The following is a 12,099-nucleotide window of genomic DNA, read 5'->3' on the forward strand; positions in this document are numbered from 1 at the left end:
ATCATGTCGATCGAGCTGTGGACCTCTAGGACTTGCCAATAGGGTAGGTCCCAAAATATGGACCTCTTCTTCCACATGGGTGCATGACCATTAGCGTCTTTCGGAACAGGTTGGCTTCCATGTCCTTTTCCAAAGATGACTTTCACATCATTGACCATATCGAGTACATCCTCACCAGTTCGGTTGTGAGGCTTGGTCAGGTGGTCTGCCTTCCCTTTAAAATACTTGCCTTTCTTTCTTACGGGGAGATTTGCAGGAAGAAATCGACGATGGCCAAGGTACATGACCTTTCGACATTTTTTAAAGAATACACCTCTAATATCACCGAAGCAGTGTGTGCATGCATTATATCTCTTGTTTGACTATCCTGAAAGATTACTTAGAGCAGGCCAATCATTGATTGTTATGAACAACAATGCTCGCAGATCAAAGTGTTCCTATTTGTACTCATCCCACACACGTACACCTTCTTTATTCCACAAAATGAGAAGTTCGCCAATAAGTGGTCTCAGGTACACATCGATGTCATTGCCAGGTTGCTTCGGGCCTTAGATGAGCACAGGCATCATAATGAACTTCCGCTTCATGCATAACCAAGGAGGAATGTTGTAGATACTTAGAGTAACAGGCCAAGTGCTATGACTACTGTTCTGCTCTCCAAAAGGATTGATACCATCTGTACTTAAAGCAAACCTTAAGTTTCTTGCATCATTTGCAAACTCTGGGAATTCTCTGTCGATTGCTCTCCACTGGGACCCATCAGCAGGGTGTCTCAACATATTGTCTACCTTACGGTCTTCTTTGTGCCATCACAACAATTTTGCATGTTCTTTGTTTCTGAATAGACGTTTCAAGCATGGTATTATAGGAGCATACCACATAACCTTGGCAGGGATTTTCTTCCATGGACGTTCGCCCTCAACATCACCAGGGTCATCTCGCCTGATCTTATACTGCGACGCATGGCATACCGGGCATGCATCCAATTTCTCGTTCTCTTTGCCACGGTACAGGATGCAGTCATTAGGACATGCATGTATCTTCTCTATTTCTAGCCCCATAGGACAGACAACTTGTTTTGCTTCGTAGGTAGTGACGGGCAATTCATTGTACTTCGGAAGCATCTTCTTTTGGATTTTTAGTAACTCTCCAAATCCCTTGTTAGGTACACCATTCTTTGCCTTCCATTGCAGCAATTCTAGTGTGGTTCCCAACTTTTTCTGCCCTGCATCACAAGTTGGGTACAATAATTTCTTGTGATCTTCTAGCATCCGCTCGAACTTGATCTTCTCCTTTTCACTTTCACATTCTCTTTGTGCGTCACGAATGACCTAAGAAAGATCATCAGCCGGCTCATCTTCTACGGCTACCTCTTCTTCAGCTTCTCCCATTGCAGTATCATTGAAGCACACACCATCAGGAATAATATCATTGTCGTCCCATTGTTCTTCTTCACCTTCTTCCATTACAACACCGGTTTCTCCATGCTTTGTTCAACAAATATAGTTTGGTATGAAATCCGACTTGAACAAGTGTGAATGAAGAGTCCTTGAGCAAGGATATTCCACCGTATTCTTACATATGGCACATGGGCAGCACATGAAACCGTCGCGTTTGTTTGCCTCGGCCGCACGTAACAAAGAATGCATGCCGTCAATGAACTCTTGGGAGCGGCGATCAGCATTATACATCCAATGATGGCTCATCTACATTACATGACATAAATACCATATTAAAACCTAGATCATAATTAATTATTTATACAACATGCGTGCCACCACAAAAGATACAAATTTATGAAAGCATCGCTACAATGCAGACAATCCCAACTACCACTAAAAGAACTAAAGCTAAAATACATTTCAGGAGCACAAGAATTTTACGACCAATCTCAACTAAAACAGATAGATCTCCCGATTGTGCAACATCTTTGGGCTTCTTCGGCTGGATCACTGCCTCATTAGCCACCGTATCTGCCTGTTGTGTAAGATATTTTTGCACGAGTTCAACATACTCTTCCTCCCAGTAGAAGCCTGAACATCGTCCACTGCCATCCCACTGAAATTAAAACAAAAAATTAGAACTTTAATCACAACCATCATGAAAATAGGTATAAACTAACCATAATCATTAAATACGATAAAATAACTCACATTGCGATCCGGACACTTGTAGAAGATACGATCCTTATTGGGACCCTCCTTCTTCACTCGGTACTCCATCACAATCTTCGTCTCATCACCACACTTGCCGCATGGAATGAGAGGGAGGCCCGGCCTAAGTCGCTTTGGAAACCCATGAGAGGCCGAGGACCCGGAAGCAGTTGCCATCTACTCTCTATACTCATTTTTTAATACACTATAAATTTCTCCTTTTATAAACAAATAAAATTAAGAAACTATAAAATTATCTAGATCTCTATACTCATTTTTAATACATTATAGCTCAAAAACATGTTTTAATAAATAACCATCCGTACTAGTTGACCTTGCTTACGTGACCATCTCGGTGAGCATTTCTCCACCGGACGGCACCGTACTTGGTCAAGGAAGAGCTCTGATTCTATGAGGAAGGGAACACGGTCTTCCACGACCGTTGTCGCTCTCCCTCGTAGAATCAAAGCTCCTCCTTGATATCCGTTACCGCTCGGCAGAGAACATGCTCACCGAGATGAACACGGTCCGCAAGTTCAACTAGTACGGATTTTCTATATTTTTCTAACTATTTTCTAAGTTTATATTTATATATACTACGTTTAGGTACGGTGATTGACAGACTACTACGACGATATTGGGACATGTGAATAAATAACCATCCGTACTAGTTGACCTTGCTTACGTGATCATCTCGGCGAGCATTTCTCCACCGGACGGCACCGTACTTGGTCAAGGAAGAGCTCCGATTCTACGAGGAAGGGAACACGGTCTTCCATGACCGTTGTCGCTCTCCCTCGTAGAATCAAAGCTCCTCCTTGATGTCCGTTACCGCTCGGCAGAGAATATGCTCGCCGAGATGAACACGGTCCACAAGTTTAACTAGTACGGATTTTCTATAATTTTCTAACTATTTTCTAAGTTTATATTTATATATATACTATGTTTGGGTACGGTGATTGACAGACTACTGCGATGATATCAGGACATGTGAATAAATAATCATCCGTACTAGTTGAACTTGCTTACGTGATCATCTCGGCGAGCATTTCTCCACCGGACGGCACCGTACTTGGCCACGGAAGAGCTCCGATTCTACGAGGAAGGGAACACGGTCTTCCACGACCGTTGCCGCTCTCCCTCGTAGAATCAAAGCTCCTCCTTGACGTCCGTTACCGCTCGGCAGAGAACATGCTCGCCGAGCTGAACACGGTCCGCAAGTTCAACTAGTACGGATTTGCTATAATTTTCTAACTATTTTCTAAGTTTATATTTATATATACTTTAACCTTCTTTCATGTAAATATGCAAGCTTGAAGTGATTTTGAGCTCAAATTGCTTACAAATGAAAAAACCACAATAAAGAACCATAAATATATATAGTGAACAAAATGGCATAAGACAATGGTGAAAAATAAGAGTATGAGATTGGTAACCTTTACAACTGAAGAATCGACGGAGGAATCGAAGAATGGATGGAGGAACAATGGAGGGAGGGAGAAAGCAAGAACACTAGTGCAGTGAGCTTCAGAATGTGCTGAGCTTGGGCTCGGGGAGGAAGAAGGAGACGGCCGATATATAAAGGGAGAACATTTAGTCCCGGTTGGTGGCTCCAACCGGGACTAAATGTAACTTTCCAACCCTGGGCGCAGCCACGGCCCGGGAGTAGACCTTTACTCCCGGTTGGAGCCACCAACCAGGAGTAAAAGTATAACTTTAGTCCCGGTTGGTGGCTCCAACCGGGACTAAAGGTCCCTGCCACCTCTGTCTGGCGCAGTAGCCGTTGGGCAGGGACCTTTAGTCCCGGTTGGAGCCACCAACCGGGACTAAAGGTATTTCTAGTTCCGGGGGCAAAAAATTCCGGGACTAGAGCCCATTTTGGCTGAGGATCAAAGGTCTATTCTCTACTAGTGATTGTTGAAAAAATTCTTCTCGAATGTCTCCACTCTGAATCATGCTCCAAACCACAATATAGCATATGTCTTAGGAACCCAATATGAAGAGCTGCATCCAATATTTGTACTGGTACTATGGTCCCAGATTGCATGTCTTCCAAAAAAATGATATTTTATTTGACAAATTTCCATTTGATCTGTCACCCTGCATGAAACACAATACATTTTGTAAGTACAAGCATCGAAGGTTTAAAGTATGTCATTGTTAGCACATTTTTATATTTGAAAAGTGACCTTATTGATGCTTAAAGCAGCAAAATGCACATGCATATTTTCTAAATACACATATCAGGACTACAGAATAAACATGTCTGATAGTGCAATCTCCTTCTGCTTAGGCTCATATTGAGCAAAATCTTGTTACTTGCTTCCTTGCTTTATTCACTTTTTATCTCCATCATTCCAGACATGCAAGAATTGATCATCTCAAACAGCTAGAAATTTGATATATATGCTCATTATAAAGAGATAACGTACTAGAACAAGTCAGTAAAAAATAAAAAATACAAACAATTGTGATGCACACATATACTATGATTTTGCACCTGAATATTTTCCTATGCCTTAGATGAAAAAACTTTTGCAGGGAAGATACTGCAGTCTGGGGCTCCTTAGTCATGCACTACTAATACCACTAAAATAATAAAGAATATTGACCTGTATATTGAAGATACATCAGCATAAAAAAATTTATAAGCACTGAGATGAAATCTGGTTCCATTTGAATAAGAAAAAAAGACATATGTGAGTAAGAATTTTATTACCTTTAAGGTATTCCAGTGATCATGTGCAATGAAAAATGGATTGCTCATACATGATATATGGAATATAGTCTATTACTGATAGATCTGTATTGGATAGGGTCTTGTCCTAAAATGCTTATCTGCAAGAAATTTGTCAGTAAGCACTAGGACAGTTATCAAAACAACCTTACTGTTGTCCCATTGTAGGATTACATGTGACCCTGCATCTTTATGATCTCCTAACACATCTTGGTAGCAAAAGAAAATAAACAATATAAGTAAATCCCTCAATACTCAATGCCTACCAAAACTGCAAAAGATAAAGTTGCAATTATAGAATTCTTAGTACATTATGCTTTGCCTTACAGAGTTTCATTGTATCTCAGGATTAGCCCCTGGAAATAAAATAGTCATGATGCAAACAGTAAAACATCTATATATGGAGCAGAAGGACAGTTCACTTTGAAGATAGTCCAGAAAAATATCATCCAAGAACACATACTCAGGAAATTGCGTGGTACAGGACAGATCCTTACAGAGTTTCTTCCAAAATAAATAAGCCTGGCGCTGCTGGCTAGCACCATCAATCAAATCATATATTCATCTAAAAGAGTGTTCTTGGCACCATCTATATTCCACCAGGAGAACGTTTGAGAACTTGCAATTTCAGATTTCTAAAATCCAAGACCTAAAATAATTTAGATCAAAACAACATACCTGGTCATACATCCAAGCACTACAGCAGACACGTGCTTTGCCGAGTGCAATTGCACTCGGCAAAGAAGGCTTTGCACTCGGCAAAGAAGGCTTTGCACTCGGCAAAGAGCTGTCGGCATATCCCTTCACGGCAAAGGCTTCTTTGCCGAGTACCGCATGTCGGACACTCGGCAAAGGATTTCCCGAGTGCCACGACGGCACTCGGCAAAAAAATGTGTTTTTTATTTTTTAAAAAAAATGCTTTGCCGAGTGCCTGCATCTGGCACTCGGCAAAGCTTGTTTTCTTGTTTTTTTGGATTTTCTTTGCCGAGTGCTGTAGGTAGGCACTCGGCCAAGCAGTTTTATTTTTTTTAATTTTCTTTGCCGAGTGCCTTGACCATGGCACTCGGCAAAACTGGGAAGCTTAGTGTCCCAGATTCCCAGTTTTGCCGAGTGTCATGGTCATGACACTCGGCAAAGTGAAAAAAATCAATTTTTTTTTGGTTTTTAGTCTTCCATCATTGCAAACAATATATATATATATATATATATATATATATATATATATATATATATATATATATATATATATATATATATATATATATATAACACAACTATATATCACAATCCACCACAAACACAAACATAGCATACATGTATCATAGTCTCGACTCCCAAGTCCAAAGTCCAAACATACAAGCATAGTTCACAAAGTTCACAAATGCATTATATCACAACGGCTGTCATTTGAAGCTCACGGCGACGGTCCGGGTTGGGATGGCCCAAAGTGCGATCCCGGCGACCCTCCGAGGTGGTTCAATGCCACCCCCGATTGATGCTGCACAAAATAGAAGAGATTGCACGTGAGCGACAAGAGAAGAGATAAATATGCAAGATAAATATCCATCACCGCCACCACATCACCGCCATCACCAACACTTCACCACCACCACCACCACACCACCACCACCACCACATCACCACCATGACCACCACACCACCACCACCACCATGAGCATCACAACACCGTGACCACCACCACCAACACCACACCACCACCACCACCATGACCACCACACCACCACCACCACCACCACTAGGTTTCTCTAGGTTTCACTAGATTTCTCTAAGTTTCAGCATAGAAAGTAAAACTTCGTACTTATACTCACCGGGGTAGAATCAGGACGTTGTGGAGGTGGATCTGGAGCAAGCAGCGTCTGTGGGATCGCCCAACCTTGTTGCTAGCCAATTTGCTGCATGAACTTGATCATCTCGGCCATCTGCCGCTGATCTTGCTCCCGCTGGGCCTCCAAAGCTTGTAGCCTCTGTCACTCGGCCTGCAGTTCCTGCACCTGGGCTTGCAGCATTTGACCCCAATATTTCAATAATGCATAGGTAAGGTATGTAAAAGTCAAAGAACGACGAATGAAATAGGAATGCTTACCTGGAGTGCTGACATCGCGGTCGGCCGTTGGCGTATGGGCACGCTTGAGCTCATGCTCGCTGCTCGGAGCTGGTGGAGAGGAGGAGTAGAGGCCATCTTGAGGACGCCATCACCAATCCAGAACCACCCATGCTTCTTGCCTTGCCCCACCCCTCATCACGAGCTGAGGATCAAGGTGCTCCTCGGTTCTCAGATCGTAGCCCAACCCATGGACTGACCTTGCTGCCTCCGTGTACGAAGAGAGGCGGGTGTGGACGCTAGAGTTGGTGTACGCCTCAAGCAGGGCATCTGGGTCGTACTCGATGTCGGCCGTCGCCTTGCCCATGTGAGCCAGAGCATATGCCTTGAGTTGACCAACTGGCTGGCCACCGTGTGCATCCGACTACGAGAAAGACAACAGCATGTGGTTAGAAAATGATGCAGAATTGAGCATGGCTAGATTAGAGCAATGGCGGAGACTTACATATGCCTTTGCATATTTGCTGAGGCTGCGGCTGCCCTGATGGTGAGGTACACGTGGCATCTACAAACGCCTGTCGTAGGCCTCATCGTGCTTCTTCTGCCAGTCCCCATCCAACCAGGTGTCCACAATATATTCCCAGCAATCAGGGTGGGTCGCGCACCAGCTTGGAATCACCTACAGGACATCAAGTAGACGACATATCAGAAGATCAAATTAGGCATACTTAATCTCAAAAGAAATGAATATTCATGTTTTCTATTTACCTGTATGTACTGCTCCCTTGTCAGCGTCATCCGTCGTGCCTCCTCTTTGTTGACACGCCTAAGTAGGAACTTGGCGTTGCAGTCTATGTGGGCCTGGAGGCAGGACTCGTAGTGCAAGTCCGTGACACGCCTTTTACAGGAAGCGTAAGCCACCTGATACGCACTTTCCTCCTATCCCTCCTGGATTCTGAAGAAGTCTTGCATAAAGACACGGGGTATCCATTATTTTATTTCAAGAATGTCCAATGAATGCGAGGAATTAAGGAATGTAGTGCAAGAAAGACTTACCCACAACTCCCTAATCACCTGATCTACCTTGTTTCTGCAGTGGATGCCATTATGATCTGAAGCATCCTGCACGAGGGCATAGTGGTCGAACGTCCAGGCCGGCTCCCAATCTTGATCTCCTTTCCTAACCAGGCCAGGGAAGTGTTCCTTGCATAGAAGTCTCAGGATGCCATTCACATTGCATGCCGGGGCCACCTGGTCCACAAGCACCTAGTTCCTGCACAAGTGGTCCACAATAGTTATTAGTTGTTATTATGATTTTTCAACATATCAAATGAAGAACATATGAAGTTACTTACCTATTGCCCTCGGGTGCAATCAGTGGGCGCCTCTCAATAGGTATCGGTCGCTTCGGGAGCTTTGTGGGACCTCACTGGTAGGGCTTCGACGTACCAGAGGAAGTGGAACCCCCTACCGTCGCCGCCTCCTTGTCCTCCATCGCTGGAATCGCCTCCTCGTCCTCCGTCTGTGGACCCCCGTCCCTGTCCACCGTGTGCTGAAGGTCGTCGTCGTGCACAGAGTCACGTGAGGAGCTACGCCCGTGGTCAGTCAACGGCTCCCGCCCGGGCCTGCCTCTCGACCTCCTTGGCCTCTCTGACGCCTCCACCTCCTTAGCTGCTGCCATGTCCCTTCGGTTGGCGTAAACCGAGGGGCAGCTCCTAGTGGGCTCCATCACCTGCAATTAAAAAGAGTAAACCAGTAAGTACAGATAAACGAGATGTACTTAGTAAGAGATGCAAAATAAAGAAAATGTAATTACAAAATAACATAGTATTACATGTATTTCTAATATTCTTCATGATCAGGATTATCTGGACGATAGGTATCATCATCACTATCAAGATTGTCCAAATCCTCAACAGCCTCATCCTCATCATTGTCATTGCCTAGTCGTAGTCCGTCAAGCATTTCCAAGTCCTTCGGATCAAGCACCTCATTTGTAGCGTCCTCGTCAACAACCCATTCCTCGTCTGCTTCCATTTCGATCTCTCTGGTTAAGTCTATCTCAAGCATCCCTGGTAGCCCCTCTTCTTGTTGATAGAACTCTCTGTCATGCGTGTTTGGGTTCAAGTTGTAATCATTAGGTTTTGGGCGAGGTAATCTACCGTGTGGTGATACCTTGTGCACAATATACCAACCCTGAAGACGTGGGTCGGTTTTGCAAGCATATGGACAATAATAAACTTGTGTGGCTTGTTGAGCCACAATATAGACATCTTCTCCTAGATAGAAGGAATCCTATCGAGTTTTGATTATCCCAAGTTGATGGGACTTTCTCGATTCTACAAGATCAAACCACTAGCATTTGAATATGACAGGATTAAGTGCTTTGGAACCACGGTAGTCGAGCTCGTATATTTCTTCAACTGTCCCATAATACTCCTCCTGATCAGTGCCGGGCGTAAATACTTCGGTATTTGTGGTCCTTGGATTGGGACAACTCTGCTCGTACCTTGTTGTGTGGAAACGATATCCATTCACGTCAAAAGCGTTAAATGACAAGACCTTATAGTCAAAGCCATTGGCCACCTGTCATATTTCAGCACGTATAGACACATCCCTTTGGCACTGTAAGTTCAAGTAGGAGAGAAATGAAATCAGGCAACTTGGAACGTCAAACTTAGTAAGAGCTAAGTTGGCCGGTACCTTTTTTTGGAACCATGTAATGAAATTAGGCGAACCATGTTGAAGAAGGGTCTCTCATTCATGGTCAGAAGGTGGCCTTGAATGATGCCAGGATTCATCAAAAAATTCCCTGCACCGACAAGGAACAATGTTGTTGGATGTACAAAAGTTACGGAGTATGTAACAAGTTTGTTGAGAACTTACCCCAGATACGTTTCCACTTCGTCAAGGTTGGTCAACACGTAGAGCATGATCTTGCGCCACTCTTCATAGCTCAAGGTCTTTGTGGTCGCTCCACTTGCTCTCCTGCGTGGCCCTTTGAAAAGGCTAAGGGTCGATTCATTTTCGTCCTCGTTGTACCGAGCGGGTGGATTATGCACGCTAGGAAGGTTCTCATTATAGTATGTTGTTGTGAAGTTTGACACCTCCTCATGAATGAATGCCTCAGCAATGGAAGCCTCAATCCTGCCTTTATTTCCACATTTCTTGTGAATAGTCTTTAGACATCTCTCGATTGGATAGCACCAACGGTTCTGTATGGGCCCCCCCATTCGTGCCTCGGACGGGAGGTGCAAAATCAAATGCTGCATCGACAAGAAAAAGCTAGGTGGAAAGATCTTCTCTAACTTATAGAGCAACAGAGGTGTCGCTTTTTCCAACTCTTCAACCACTTTCACAGATACCTCCTTGGCACAAAGCTGGCGGAAGAAAAGGCTCAACTCTGCCAGCACCTTCCAGACATTCTCAGGGACGTAGCCTCAAACCATCGATGAAAGAAGCCGCTCAATCCATATGTGGTAGTCATGACTCTTCATCCCTAAGACTCGGCCAGTCTCTGGGTTCGCTCCCCTCCTCAGATTCACTGCATACCCATCCGGGAACTTTAACGTCTGCATCCATTGTATCACTTCCGTCCTGTGCTTCTTTTCTAAGACGTAATCGGCCTTAGGCCTTTTCCATGGCTTGCCATCTCTTGGAGGCAGCATCTCCAGCTTTGGTCTATCTCATAGCGTTGCTAGGTCCACTCTGGGCTTAGGGTTGTCCTTTGTCTTGTCAGGAATGTCCATGAATGTTGCCCAAAGTGCTTCGGCGATATTCTTCTTAGTGTGCATTACATCTATATTATGTGGAAGGAGAAGGTCATCAAAATAGGGAAGTCTCTCCAAGCCTGACTTATGAGTCCACATATGTTCGACACCATATCCCACAAAGCAATCTTTCTTTGGATTATCTTTCTTTCGACTATCTTTCTATGGATTGACCATGAGAGCATCTATCTGAGCATGAACCTGGGCACCAGTCATCTTCTGAGGTTTAGGATCGGTCACCTTGACACCTTTTGTGAAGTTCTTGGTGTCTTGTTTGAATGCATGGTTAAGAGGGAGGAACTGTCGATGCTTGTCGAATGATGAAAACTTGCCACCCTTCTTCAACCAAATGAACTCCAGAGTTGTCTTGCATACCGGGCATGGGAACTTCCTGTGGACACACTAGGCGCTGAATATCCCATATGCCAGGAAGTCATGCATGGAGTACTGGTACCAAACATACATTTTGAAGTTTTTCTTTGTAGCTCGGTCGTAAGTCCATACCCCTTCATTCCAAGCACTGATCAATTCATCATAAACAGGCTCCATGTACACACCCATTTTGTTTCCCGGGTGTCCAGGAATTATCAACGTCAAGAATATGTTTTGCCGTTGAAGGAGGACCCCGAGGGGGGGGGGGAGATTAAGGGGGATAGTGAACACGGGCCAACAAGTGTATGGGGCCGACATCATTCCATAAGGATTGAACCCATCCATTGCCAGCGCAACACGTACATTATGGGCCTCAAGATCTTTGTCACGATGCTTGCGATTAAAGCTTTTCCATGCTTCACCATCAGCTGGATGTACCATCTTGTCAGGATTGTATCGAATGCCATTCTTGTGCCATGTCATCTGTTTCGTGGACTCCTCGGTCATGAATAGCCGTTGGAGCCTCGGTATGATCGGAAGGTGACATAGGACTTTCATGGGGATCTCAAGCTGCTCCTTCTGGCCATCACCTTTGTCTACCTCCACATACCTAGAGGATTTACACTTTGGACAATACTTTGCATCCTTGTGATCTTTCCTAAATAGGATGCACCCCTTCGGACAACAATGTATCTGCTCATACAGCATCTTAAGTGCACGAAGGAGTCTCTGTGACTCGTAGAAGCTACTCGGCAGAATATGACCCTCCGGAAGCAGCCCACCAATAACTGCCAACATACCATCGAAGCAGGCTCGACTCATGTTGTACTGGGACTTCAACCCCATTAGGCGTCCAATGGCATCCAGTTGAGAAACCATTGCCTTCTCGTGTAGGAGCTTCTGTGCTGAAGACAACATTTGGTAGAACGCCTTTCCGGTTGGCTCTAGCTCCTCCTCCTCATCCTCCTTCTCCTCCTCCTCCTCCTCCTTCTCCTCCTCCTCCTC

The sequence above is a fragment of the Miscanthus floridulus genome, chromosome 4 (assembly GCF_019320115.1).
Source record: "Miscanthus floridulus cultivar M001 chromosome 4, ASM1932011v1, whole genome shotgun sequence".
Classification (NCBI taxonomy): Eukaryota; Viridiplantae; Streptophyta; class Magnoliopsida; order Poales; family Poaceae; genus Miscanthus; species Miscanthus floridulus.